This window comes from Fundulus heteroclitus, chromosome 7, assembly GCF_011125445.2.
Source record: "Fundulus heteroclitus isolate FHET01 chromosome 7, MU-UCD_Fhet_4.1, whole genome shotgun sequence".
NCBI lineage: Eukaryota > Metazoa > Chordata > Actinopteri > Cyprinodontiformes > Fundulidae > Fundulus > Fundulus heteroclitus.
The window spans coordinates 4,381,304-4,395,987 of record NC_046367.1 but is presented as its reverse complement, the minus strand read 5'-3'; the positions used below and the strand labels follow the sequence as shown (position 1 = coordinate 4,395,987).

At 43.0% G+C, this 14,684-nt stretch overlaps 1 pseudogene; it reads left to right on the top strand.

The window, feature by feature from the left end:
- Positions 1-457: 457 nt before the first annotated feature.
- LOC105917693 lies at positions 458-4,052 on the top strand (annotated as a pseudogene).
- The last annotated feature ends 10,632 nt before the right edge of the window (positions 4,053-14,684 follow it).

The following is a 14,684-nucleotide window of genomic DNA, read 5'->3' as shown; positions in this document are numbered from 1 at the left end:
CAAGTCATAAGCAGTGTGCCACATTTTAATTTTGTCTGCATATATTCATTTAATCGTCCTTTAAACTACAATCCAAAAAAAATGTAATAAGAAAACACTGAACATGTGCAGCACACGTGTATTGAAAGGGGAATTGTGGGTGTCACAGACCATAATAGTGTCATGAACCGATTTGCAATGCTCAAACCAAGAAAATACCCTTTAATGATACCCAGCAAGTGATGAGAGACAACAGCAAGTGATGAGAGTAATATAAAAAATATAGAAGGACACACTAGATAGACAGCAAGAGGTGATTAGTGCATGTTGACTGTGTGTGGAGAGAATGAGAGAGAGAGAGAGAGAGAGAGAGAGAGAGAGAGAGAGAGAGAGAGAGAGAGTGTGCATAATGTTAAAGATGTATTTTGACTGAAAGTAAAAAAAAAAAACACTTCGAGTAATCCTGTATTTACAAAAAATGGTCTGGGCTAAGCCCCGGATGTCCTTCAAAGCTGGAAACGCCCCTGGCAGAGGCATGGGCTACCAGTGAGTGGAAAAGAAATTCAGCCATGTGTGGGTCACTAGATCTTTTTACCAAGAGTTTCACCCAGATTTTCCAGCACACCAGACCCGGATGGGAGGCGGCCAGGGCCTTGAACCGCCTTCAGCAGAACAAGAGACGTGTCTCAGTCTATGCTATTGAGTTCCGCACTCTGGCAGCTGGCAGTGATTCGAATCCTGCAGCTTTTTTTGATGCCTTTTTAGATGGCCTTTCAGACGAGCTCAAGGATAGGTTGGCACCATTGGATTTACCCGAGGATTTGGACTCACTTATCGCTTTGGCGATAAAGATCGATAAGAGACTCTATGAACGTCGGAGGAAACGAGTTCCTTCCAACAATTTTTCACTGAGGGACAATGCAGCCACTGGCGCTACTTCCTGGCGACTCCTCCCTCCAGAGCCTGCTCCCTCTCTTTTGACCCATCAGTCTCTTCTGAGGTACCGATGGAACTCGGCCGGACCCGTCTTCCCCCTGAGGAGCGTCAACGCCATTTTCGAGAAGGGCTGTGCCTGTATTGTGGTCAGTCAGGCCACCTAGTCTCCTCCTGCCTGACTAATAAAAGAAATCCTAAGAAGAAAACAACCCTGGTGAGTTGTTCATCCTTTTCTGTCAGCATCAAACGCGTCTGTCCTACTATATTACTCTCCACCTCTGAGAAGAGTGTTGAACAGAAGGTTCTTATTGACTCTGGTGCTGATGCTAACCTGATGGATGCTTGCTTTGCAGAACGGTTGAAACTAAGGATTGTTCCCCTTGAGGAACATCTGCAGGCCACGGCTCTGGATGGATGTCATTTGTGCTCAGTGTCTCACCACACTCAACCTGTCAAGATTACATTCCCCGACCATCATTCTGAGCTGATCAAGTTTCTTCTAGCAGACTTCCCAGAGCATCCCGTAATCCTAGGCCATCCCTGGCTAGTTCTGCATAACCCAAACATTGATTGGCCCACAGGTTCTATTCTGTCACGGAACTGCAATTGTCCCCAGCTCAATAGTAACGAGACACAAGTGGGGCACGTTCAGCTAACGCCCCCCCCCCCCCCTCTCGTTTCACCCGGTCGAGGATTTGGCACAAAGAGAAAAAGGCAGTGAATTCAGAGGCAAAAAGAACAGTTAAACATATATTTATTACAATTTGGAATTGCAAAGTGGGAGACACTTAAACGTTTATCACAGCATCGAATACCTTAAGTTCTCTGCCTGTGTCTGAAGCCTGTCTCAAAACTTACACGTTGTTCCTCCCGTTTTAAACAGACAGTCCAAGCGGGGGCTGGACCTGCTTGAGACATCCAGTCTGCTAAAAACATCTGTTTCCTAACCTTTGACCTTTAAACGTAGTTTATCTCCTAGCTTGGTTCCTGGAAGTTGGCTAAAACAATATACACCCTCATGCAAGCATTTTTTTTAACAGCGTTATCTGCTCACAAGACTGTCATATGGCCTCGGTGCATCCTGTTCCTGGTACAGGCTTACTGCAGTTTGAATGCACTCTGTTTTACACACATCCATTTCTTTAGGTTACTGGGTTAAAGTTAACATCTGTATTACTTTAAGCTACACTCATATATATATATATATATATATATATATATATATATATATATATATATATATATATATATATATATATATATATATATATATATAACAATAGTCACAAATGTGGCACTAGAGACACCAGGAACCATAGTCAAATGTCTGCCAGGGGCCAGAACGGGCGACATCGAATCCTACCTGAAACTACTGGCTAAGGATAAGCGTAAATACAGTGAGATGACACCCGGTCACGCCGATCGGAGGTCACCAAAGTTGGTGTTGCTTCGGTGTGTAAGTTTGCTAAAACGTCGGACTCCATAATTTTCTCTGGTCCCCTGCCTGATCTGACCAGTGATGACATGTTTAGCCGCATGTCATCATTCAACACTGATAACTGTTTAACACATCTCTCTGCAGCTTCTGTACTGAGGTGTACACCCATTACCCTATTGAGACGGTGTCTTTCCTACGGCCAAAACTTAACAGATCAAAAACTGATCTAACAGGAACAAATCATAAAAATCTAATAAAAATCAATATGGCTCACCTTGAACCAAAAAATAAAACAATTAAATGCGGTCTATTAAATATAAGGTATCTTTCTCCAAAGACTTTGTTAGTTAATGAATTAATTTCTGATAATCAGATTGATTTATTTTGTCTCACAGAAACCATGCTACAAGAAGACTACGTTAGTATAAATGAGTCAACTCCCTCAAATTATTCAAATTTCCACATTCCCAGATCTGTGGGAGGAGGAGGAGTGGCAACCATCTTTCAGTCTGATTGATTAATTAGTCCCAGGCCTTGTCACCAGATTTTTTGCGAGTCGTGGGGGAGCGCTGCCCAACACATTCGTGTGAATCGCCCGGCGGACAGGCGGGAAAAATGCGTGACAGCTTCTGCGGTGGCTGGTGGCCGGCATTGCGCGAACCCCCGCGGTGGCCAATAGGCCAGAGCGGCACTTGGCTGCGAGGGCCGATCGACGCTGCTTGCGGGTTTAATTTCTATTATCACTGTAATTCTCAACCTACTAGTTATTATTGCCATTACTCACTTCAGGTGGGACACTTTTCAGATTTTGCAGTTTACTCTCACACTTTTGTATTTCATTTATTATCTGATGTGATAATTAACAGCATGTGTGTCTGCTCTTACTTCACAGGCAGCTTCACACTACCAGCAATGTCCTCCTCTTCTCTCTGGCTGTCTCTGACTTCCTTGTTGGTTTCCTCCTGTTTTTTCAGATTATTCTCATAAACGGCTGCTGGTTCCTTGGAGACATTATCTGTGTGTTTGTACCAGTATCTGGCTTATACTATCACTGCAGCCTCAATAACGACCATGGTACTGATATCTGTAGACCGTTATATTGTCATTTGTTATCCTTTGCAATACTCCACTTAAATGACACCAAAAGTAGTTAAGTTCCTTGTTTGCCTGTGTTGGTCTGGTTCTATGATATTTCAGTGTGTGATTCTGAAGGACGACATGCAAAAGCCAGGCAGATATATCTCCTGTTATGGCGAGTGTATCATTGCCATTAACTACATTGTCGGATTTATTGATATTACCTTTAACCTGATTCTTCCCATCACTGTTATTGTAATTCTGTATCTGAGAATATTCAAGGTGGCGGTGTCTCAGGCTCGTGTGATGCGCTCTCACATTGCGGCTGTTACTCTCCAGGGTCCCTTAGCCAGGATGAAATCTGAGATGAAAGCAGTTAGGACTCTTGGTGTTGTTGTGTTTCTTCTGTGCATGTGCCCCTATTTTTGTGTTGCTCTCACAGGTCAGGACCAGTTGCTTAATGCATCATCTGCAACGTTTGTAATATATTTAATTTACTTTACCTCCTGCCTAAACCCTATTATCTTTGCCTTTTGTCTATCCCTGGTTCAGAAAATCTATAAAACTTATTGTGACACTTGGTATAATGCAACCAAACTCCTGTGACATGAATGCGATGTAGAGAGATAGTGATACAACATATTGGCCTGTTTATTTTATTTAGCAATATTCTCTCAGGCCACCCACATTTTATTGTTTATTGTGTAGTGTTGCAGATTTAGTCAGCCACAACCTTTTAGTGAAGCTTAGCTGTAAGCAATACTTTCTTTTTTCCCCAGTGTCCTGTCTAGCAATGTGGCAATAAGAATTGATGTCTTAATGCCAAATAGAGCTCGACAGATTTTAATTTCACAAGTGGAGCAATCAGCTTTCGCCATTGTGCTCCGCTTGATTTATGCATGCAGCTTTATCGTGATGCCTGCGGGGAGAATTTCAAATTATGTGGACACTACAATGGGAAAGTAGGAGAGTAAAGGAGGAACAAGAAGAGAAAAAAAGAAAGAGAAAAGGTGAAAGAAAGAGGAGATAAAAGGGAAAGAATGATGAAATGTCTTCTGTCTGCTTCTTTACCTGGAAAGAGAGATGTAAAAAGAAATCCCCCAGCCACCGCAATGCCAAAGCCCCCAGTAGTCACGGGGGCGAGCCCGTGGGCTCCGCCGGCAGCCAGCTACGCTGAAGTGGCACCGGCCATGGGCCCCGGGGCCCAGAGGCCCCAGGGGCACCCTGCCCCCATGGCGGGAGCCCCGGCCGAGCCAGGCCCCGCGAAGCAGCCACCAGGAATGGGCCGGCACCCACCCGGGAATCCGCCCCGAACCCGAGGGCTGCCAATGCACCAGCGGGCCAAGGCGCCAGCCAGCGGAAGGTGGCAGGACATGGGGGGATGGGCTCCGCACCTAGTGGAGAACTGAGATGTTCTTGGGAGAGGGAACAGTTCGGCCCCAACCTGGCAAGAAAAAATAAATAAATAAATCTATAAATAAATATCATTCACACCATCCCACCATAGTGCCCCACTCACCACCCACAGATTTTCAAAAAAAAGGGGGCAATGCTGTAAACACATTACCACATCCAACAAAAACAACTATCCGACTGCCTGTGCCCGACCCCCGATCCTGTCCCCGGACCCCCCGGCCCAGGCCCCCCAGGGAGGGGGCCAACATGACCCGTACGGGCCACCCAACCAGAACCCCCCCTCACCCCCTAAATACCTAATAAACTCACTCCCTCCCCCACCTTACCCTAGCCACCCCTCCCCCCACCCCTTTTTGGGAAGAGCAGAGGCGTCAGCCCCAGTCCCGGCAAGCCACCTGGGCCCCACAGCAACCCCCTGCCAAGACCCCGGACCCGGTGGCCCACTCCTCCTCCAGGCCCCAGACTCCGTGCCGCAATCGGAGAAAAGGGGTGTGGAAAAGACCCCGATCCTGCCTACACCTGCTCAAATGTTGTGTTGTTGCATGTTGTTCTCAAGTGTGTTTAAACTGGGAGCTCCCCAAGAGCGCTTGCGGCGCTCTTGGGGAGCTCTGCGAGCCCCAGAGCCCCAGGGACCCCTATCCAGCCACTGAGCCCTGCAGGACGCAACCCACCGCCCCCATTCCACTAAGTGATGGTGCTGATCAAAGGAGCCCAAAGAGATCGATCAGATGTGGATGCAGATGCTGTCTCAAAATTTGATCCAACAAAATATCTCTATACTGATTGATACTGAGATTTTCCTTACTTTTCCAATTCATGAAGATAGTTTTCTTTGTGATACATAATGCAGTGAAAACCATGCTAATAGTTTTTTTTTCCAGAGGGCTTTCCTCAAAGTTACACAGCAAGCAAACTGATGGGGAAGGTGAAATTTTACAACTTGGGCACTTTGATAAGTCCTTACATATCTGTGCCCAGAACCTCTGGACTGGTGTACATAACCATAACACATGAATATAATTATCAAGATGATTGCCTATGCAGTGTGGACAGATTCTAGATTGTGCAAAACCCATCTTGAATAATCTTTGTCTTGTGTAGTTTACTCTGTAATTTTGTATTGTATTAGTTGTAAGTTGGTGTTTCTAGTCAATTTGAAAGTTCTTAGACATATCTGAGTCCAGAAGTTTTGTTCATAGCTGACTGATAAATCCTCTTCCCATTTCATAATAGGAAGAGATATTGAATCATCTATTTTAGTGATTTATGTCTAAATTTTATGATTTAGACAGTAGTTGGGGGGGGGGGGGTAAATCTAGGAACTCTGATATATTAGTTGGGAATTGTAAACCACCTTTAATATGCTTAAATTTATTTCTAATTATAGATTTAAATTGTTCATATTCTAAAAAAATATTTTACTAATGCCATATTGCATATTTAGTTTGGCAAAAGTGATTCAATGGTATTCAATACCTTTATTCTTCCAGTATGTAAAGTTTATCATATTATTAGATAGATAAACTTTATTCCGGACTCATGGTCCAATAAATACATACATAAAAACATGAATAAATGGATAAGAAGGAGAAAAAAAAACACAATACAAGTACCATTATCAATTAGATAGGTGCTTTAAGAAGGCAGGAATACCAGTGTCTCTACAACTTAGATTGGTATCGGATTGCACTACGTGTGGTGTCAGCAAGTGACAAGATAATATCAGTGCCAGATGCATTTAACCTGCAGATAAACTTATACATTAACTTTCTTAAAACAGCTTGTAGGGTATTGACTATTGCTGTGACAAACATCTCACTCGCACTAGACCATCTTGGCCGTTTTAAAAGTACCCGCAAAGCATCATTATAGGCCACTTGCAGCCTTTGCAGGTTGTTTTTTCTATAAGTAGACCACAGGTGAGCAGTGTACAGAGAAGTACAATATGCATTAAACAGTTCCACTTTGACTTCATCAGTACATGCACCGAACTTACGTGCAAGGGTATTAGCTTGAGCATACAACAATCTACATTGTCTATAGATATCATCATCGTATGACAGATTATCTGTGATGATGTGCCCAAGATACTTGGTTTTGTTTGTAACACACAGCACAGCATTTGACAGCCGAAAATCTGGAAACGCGATAGATTTGTCTTCTTTAGTCCTACAGATCATGACCACACTTTTAGATGGATTGTACTTAATGTCGTGTTCCAGACCATACTCAGAGCAGATGTTAAGTAATTGCTGTAACCCAGCAGTACTTGGACTAAATATTACTAAATCATCTGCATACATTAGGTGATTCAGTACAGAGTTACCAGCCACACAACCAGTGTTACAATCTCTCAACTTGGTTGACAGTTCGTCCAGATACAAATTAAAGAGAACTGGGGATAAAATCCCGCCCTGCCTCACCCCATTACTAACTTTGATAGGATCTGAGACACAGTCCCCCCATTTAATCTGTAGTGTTTGTTGAGCATACCAATAATTGAAAATACGAACAATATACTCTGGTACACCTTTTTGTTTCATGAATAATTTTCTGTGATTTACCCTATCAAATGCTTTCGATGCATCCAGGAAACACATAAAAACTGAAGAGTTCTGCTTATTATATTTATAAATGATCTCTTTTAGAGCATATATACACATATCTGTGCCCAGCCTAGCCTTAAAACCAAACTGGTTATCTGTAGACTTGATAACCTCTAAACTCCTGTCCAGCAGGATTGACTCGATAATTTTTTAAACTATAGTGGCCAGTGCTATCGGACGGTAATTATCAGAACTGCCAATCTTCCCAGTTTTATCCTTGATAATGGGTACTAACAGGACACTTAAAATAGAGTCAGGTAAAAAACCGTGTATAAAAAATGCTGTAAAACAGATGGAAAGTAGAGGAGCTAGCCTTGCACTTGCATACTTTAAATGCTCTGCTGAGACTCCATCCAACCCAGTGGCTTTATTGTTAGACAATTTGGAAATAGCTTTATGAACTTCATAAGGCAGGATTTCATCTATATGGTCAACGTTATTTACACTGTATGGTTCACTATGAATACAATTAAATAATCTGCTGTAATGTTGATGCCACAGCTCCAGAATATTAGCAGTGCCTGATATACCATCAACCGCACAGGGCAGGGATGTTTTGTGGGATGTCATACCTCTAACTTCTTTCCAAAAGTCTTGTGTATTGTTACAAAAGAGTTTTCTGGCCATTGAAACAGTCCTCATTGCTCTTTCATTTTTACCAATATACCGCACAGCATACTTGTATTGGGTATTGGTAAACTTTTTAAGTTCAAAGACAGGCCCAAACCTCGGTCTCCCTGCCTGGATCCATTCCTTAGAAGCCTCCCGAGCTCTATTAAAAAATTCAGCCACGTGGGTATTCCAACCTGGCCTGATCTTATTTTTTTTTATTTGTTTATGAAAGAGTTTAGTTGGTGCAATCAAAACATTAACTATTTCATTATACACAAAACAAATGGATCCAATGTGCTCAGAATTTTTACAATTAGCATCTCTACAGCTGACTGCTTCTCTAGGCAGGTAGATATTCCTAAGTGAGTTATCTGTGCACATCGAATAGGACAGCAGTTCCTCATTTGAGAGTAAGCTCCAGTCTAAGTGTAATTTGCTACTTTCAGAGTTGTGCTTTTCTGTCATTGGTAACCACTGTAAATATATCTGCATCCCAAATGGAATATGATCGGCAGTAGAGAATTCATACAGGACTTTCATGTCAGTCAATGAGGCATGTGCATCTGCTGTGGTTACACAGTGATCCAACCATGAGGTTGTATGCCATGCCTCACTAATGTATGTAAAACTATCCATAGGCAGCAGGACTTTAGTTGAGAGAATTAACCCACTATCCTCACAAAACTGGTTTAAATGAGTACCAAATATAGATTTACTATCAGCAATATCAGAGTTCATGTCACCAATAACAAATACATTTGAAAACTTGTTATCTTGTATTAAAGAGTTAATAAAAGCAAGTTTGTTAAGATACTCGGTTTCATTTGCAAGGCACTCATATGGGGTGTACACATTCAAGATAACACATTCCCTGTCATTTTGTGTCAGGTGTATTGCTATGCACCAGTCCACTTCCAGTCGGATTATTTTAACCCAAGGATCCAGTCTCTTATCCCATAATGTTGCCACACCACCGGCAATCCGTCCTCGTATTATTCCATCACCAATATCAACACTGGACTCCCCAGCCCCGTGAAAACGCTCATTTATAGAGTTCAGTCCTTTTAAGTCCTGCTTTGTCAGAAAAGTCTCTTGTAGACACAGCACATCACATTGTCTCAGAAGTTGATCTACAACAACCCGGCAAGCTTTGTCCTCTGCACTCTGGCCCAAGCGCAGGCCGCGGCAGTTATATGACAGAACTTTAAGAGCCATGTGTTCAGGTTTATTTGGCCTCAGTGCCACATGCCAAGGAGGCCCCACTCATCTGCATCCCTGGAGGAACCGCACCGCTCATACCTGCAGCTCCAGCCCTACGTGGCTCATAAAAACGCCTTACATAAGCTCCCACTGGCCAGAGATCAGGGTTATACATCTCCGCCACTTCATTACTTTGAAAGAAGCAAACCTGCTATTATCAGAGCTTATTTTCAGACATGTAACCTCACAACCCAGCTGGTCCTGAAGATAGTCAGTTAATGTCTTTACATCCAGGTCAGGCGAGGATTTAAAAGCAAAAACACTCACCAGTTTTGTTGTCACAGTTTTTATGTTTTTTACTGACCCTGTGCCCACAATAGCCATACTTTTAGCAGTTTTTTTTACTCCAGGTGTAGTACCGCGTAATCCCGCTGGTCGCTTTCCTCTCCTCACAACAGCACTCCACTTTGGGGATTCAGGCGGACACGTAATTTGCCCAGAGATCTCGCCATCTCCAGGGGCAGCTTCGACGCGAAGTGTGCTCGCCCGATCCGTGTCCCTCCTCCCAGCATTTGCTGCAAGCCCCGCAGCCTGAGTGACTGGCGGGTTACCAGCGTTTACTTCGGCGCATCTGCGCTCACGGACCTTGCGGTCGCTGTCACTGCGTCCGTCGCTTCCGTGTTCGCCGCCACCACATGTAACGGGTGCAGATCCACACCCAACCTGCTCCTTAGGTACCGCATCCGCTGCACATTCCAGGCTGGAAATCCGGCTGCTCACATCTGTTGTGATCACACAAAGGTCTTCACATACATCCACTTGCAGTTTTAGTGCGCACTTCATGGCTCCAACCTCAGCGTGCAGTTGCTCCATTCTCTTGAGCAGACCGCAGACATCCATGTTTGAGAAGGTAACAGAAGGCAAATCATCCAAATAATGAGAGACAAAACGTGGCACATTTTCCCCACATTCATTTAGGACCTTTAAGCAGCTTTTGATGTTGTTCATGTCTTTTTGCGCTCCTTTGTGCACTATATTTCGCTGCGTAGTAGTGCACAGGTCAAACAGCACTTTCTTGGAGGCCTCTATAGACTCTGTGTCAAAAGTCTTAATAGCCAACAACACTATCTCATCCTGGCTCAGAGTTCTGATTTTCACCAGGAAGTTTAAGAGCTCATCCTCCACAATTATTTTGCCATCCACAGTCCTGTAGATCTCAGGTTTTTGTCTAGATCGACATGAAGCTGGGATGACAGAAACACACGCTGTTGCTCCGTCAGCCATCATTATTTTGTAGGATGTCAGGGTTACGCCTTCGAAGCGATTCTGGTCCACTATTCAGCGTCTCAGGAGGGGGAAGCTGTGCGGTACCAACACTGTTTATAGTGGGGGTGGTGTGCTGCTGACCTCCTTTAAAGTACCGGGCCCTTTAATAAGGGCCCGGTACTTTAATAAGAGTCTGGTCCGCATTGCCGTCAGTAAGTGGGACTTGTTTCCAGTGAGAGTTGGACTCCACCAAGGTTGCCCTATGTCACCGATTCTGTTCATAGCTTTTTGGACAGAATTTCTAGGCGCAGCCAATGTGTTGAAGGGATCCGTTTTGGTGGCCTTAGGATTGCGTCTCTGCTATTCGCGGATGAAGTGGTACTATTGGCTTTATCAGGGCGTGATCTACAGCTCTCACTAGAGTGGTTCGCAGCTGAGTGCGAAGCGGCCGGGATGAAAATCAGAGCCTCCAAATCCGAGACCATGGTCCCAAACTGGAAAAGGGTAGAGAGCCCCCTTCCGGGTTGGGGAGGATGTGCTGCCCCTAGAGGAGGAGTTCAAGTATCTTGGGGTCTTGTTCCCAAATGAGGGGAAGATGGAGCGGGAGATCGACAGGCGGATTGGTGCGCCGTCTGCTGTGAAGCGGGCGCTATACCTATCCGTTGTGGTGAAGAGAGAGCTGAGCCAAAAGGTGAAGCTCTCGATTTACCGGTCGATCTACGTTCCTACCCTCACCTATGGTGAGGTCACAAGCTTTGGGCCGTGACCAAAAGAACGAGATCCCGGATACAAGCGGCTGAAATGAGTTTTCTTCATAGTGTGTCTGGGCTCTCACTTAGAGATAGGGTGAGGAGCTCAGTCATCCGGGGAGGACTCAGAGTAGAGCCGCTGCTCCTCTACGTCGAGAGGAGCCAGTTGAGGTGGCTCGGGAATCTGGTTAGGATGCCTCCTGGACGCCTCCCTGGTGAGGTGTTCCGGGCACGTCCCACTGGGAGGAGGCCCAGGGTAAGACCCAGGACATGCTGGAGGGACTATGTCTCTCGGCTGACCTGGGAACACCAGTGTACTAGTTTAGGTGAAAATTATCCAAAAGGAAATAGCTCGATAGTGGTTGTGGAGAACCAAAGGCCCGCCTTCCCTGAGCATAGAGTCAGGGGTCAGGGGACTGTTATTCTTAATAGAGAATATCACGAAGGCCACACTGAGCGCATAGTCAGTTACAAAATCATCTGATGTTATTAGTTATGCTGAGCTGAGGCGACCCTCAGAGGGACAGTTTAACCTGAAACAGGACAAAAGATATGATAAAACAAATCTGACCATGTAAACATCGAAATGTGATTTTGAAACTGGGGCAGTGTATTGTTTCTGGGGCACGAACAGAATATCAGCAAAAATGAGGGCAGTTCCAGATTTGAATGGGTTCAAGTTGTAATTCTAATCTTGTTTTTGTTTTGGACGGTGTTTTTTTAATCTGCATCACGGGGGAAAACCCTCAAAGGGAGAGAGACACTAGAAATTGGATTAATAATTAAATTTGCATGATCAAAAGGGCTAGAAAGAAATCAAAAGAATGCTATAAGACGATAATCTATTGGAACAAGACAGATTACGCTCCTTGGGAGACATTTTATATTTGGGGTTTTTATTGTTTTATATATATTTGGGTTATTTCTTTGTTAAATGATTCCTTTGCTTTAATTTTTGCATCACCAGTGGCAAAAAAGTGACAACATTCAAGGTTGCTCGGCAGATAATTTAAGAGAAGGAGATGTTTTAATACAAAACGCTGAAAGAAAAGGAACAGGAGATTCCTACCTCCCCTGGACCAGCCAAGAACTTAGACACATCACGTTAAGAACCAAGACACTAAAAAGACCAGGTTTTCTTTTGTCACCTAATACACTAACAGAATCGTTTTTCTCTGAGTTACTTCTTTCAGATGATGGGAGATAAAGCTGTGAAGCCACCTTTATTCCAACAGAAGACTCTGGAAAGTGAGCTCTTTCAGGTCGTATGGTAAGAAGTCTAGATCTAAAATGGGCATGCAGGGATTGACAAAAGTGACTAAATTATGCTAAGTTTTAATCAACTTAGACACCAGGTAGTATTGAGACCTTCTAGCGGTAGAAAGGTGGCTTTAGAAATTTTTCATGTACCCCTTCCCACTGCTGCCCTGTCTACTGACTCACATTAACATTTCTATCCTGTTTTCTGCCTTTTTTCTTGCAAGGAAACCTGGTAATATATATAATTGGAATGTGCTAACGGAGAGATTTTAGTCTCTTTTTTCTTAGACATTCTCAGATGCAAGTGAGTACCAAGCGGTGCCACAGTGGTCCAGGGGACGGAGAAAAAAAGTGATGTACTTGATTCCTGCCTAATCCAGTTTTAATCAAATTTTTGACAAAAATAAGTAAGTTTTACAGAATCTGCATAGAGGTTTAATGGGGAATGTGATACTACAAGGTTAAGAGAAATGTTTTTTTTATTATTGAACAAGGAGGTTGAACTATCTGTGAAAATATTTTGCTTGGATACATTTTTAAGGGATCAAGATCTGGGGTAAAGCTGAAGAACTTTAAGAATAGTTTGTTTTAGAGGGAACAATGTGGTTGATTTTGTTTTGAGACAGTTTTCTTGTAATTTTTGTTTTAATTTTTTTCTTTTCAACTTATTTACACTACACTACGGATGAAGATGGACAATTCTTGTATTAGACAATTTGATTTTGAACAAAATCCATATTAGCAAAATGCTGGCAGAATTCCTTGTGGTTTCAGACACAACAATTGGAGAAAGAAGATTCATGGACAATGCTCGTCCTGGAACGATGTTGTGCTGCTGAACTGAGACATGAGGACTGAAAATGGACAACCAATTGCGGGGGCAAAGACAGAGGCATCGGATAACCTTCAATGGACCACAACACGAAACAAAGATGAGTTGGCAGACACCCCTTCTGCATTTCACATCAGATTTTCCTGTACACAATTAAAAAACAAAACACACATTAGAAACAAACACATTGGCGGATGCGCTTAGAAGAAAACTTTCAGATTAAAAGCAATCAAGATTATTATTAAACCCCGAGGATGTTAATTGTTTTAAGTCAGAGCTGTTATTAGCGAGTGATAAGAGGGTCAAACGCATTCCGACAAGAGGTTCTGGTCTGGAAACAAAGTGTTAATTTACCTGATGAAAGCATAGAGCAGCTTAAGAAATTATGCTAAACCTAAACAGGTTCGACAACGTATGAATATTGGTAATTAAAGCAACAAGTGGGATACATAGAGGGGCCGTTTAATCGTCAAAAGGAAAGTGGATAAGAACAATGTAAGCAATTTAGACGACATGGGAAAAAGTACATTTACATCAATGAGCGATAATTATGATCATGAAAAAACTAGTGGGTGAAAAAGTTGAAGTAGGTATTACAGCAACAGTTAATAGCATAAACTAATCAATGAATGAACAAGTGAGCAAGCCAATTTTTCAATATAAGCAGAATAGACTCTGCAACCTTAAAACTACCTGTTCAAGCAAAGGAGAAATTGTGAGCACCACATTTACTGGGTATCTTAAAGTAAGCAGAGGCGCAAATAAGAAACAAAATAATTAAGATGCCTGTAAAATCTGCTACTCCGGCAGACATCAATAAAGCACCACAAAGATTAAGGATTTAAATGGATAAAACTACAAGTTTAGAATAATGCCTTATTCTACTAAATAACATGGGTAGATTAGGGATTAAAGAACCAGTGAAAATAGTTTGGAATTGTAAGCAGTTACCTAAACGGTTTGAGGAGACCTAACATCTCTCTGTTTGAACACAAAATAGCACAACAGTTCTCCTTTAACTAGATGTTAAAACATCCAGAAGGTAAAAACACATAAACAGAGTTTAGCCATCTATTAACCTAGTGGTCTTTTAGACCAGGATAATCTTACGATCGTCCTCTTGCGTGCATACAGAAGAGAAAGATAAGAGGATAACAGCTTGAACATGATATCAATGCTTGAAGGTTGGCTCTGTGAAACATCAGAGCTGCACTGGCACCCGACAGTGAAACTCCTGCTGCGCTAAAAACATCTTGAACAGTACTATGCATGACTGCTTTGCTTCACAGGTGATGGAAATCAACTACAAGGTT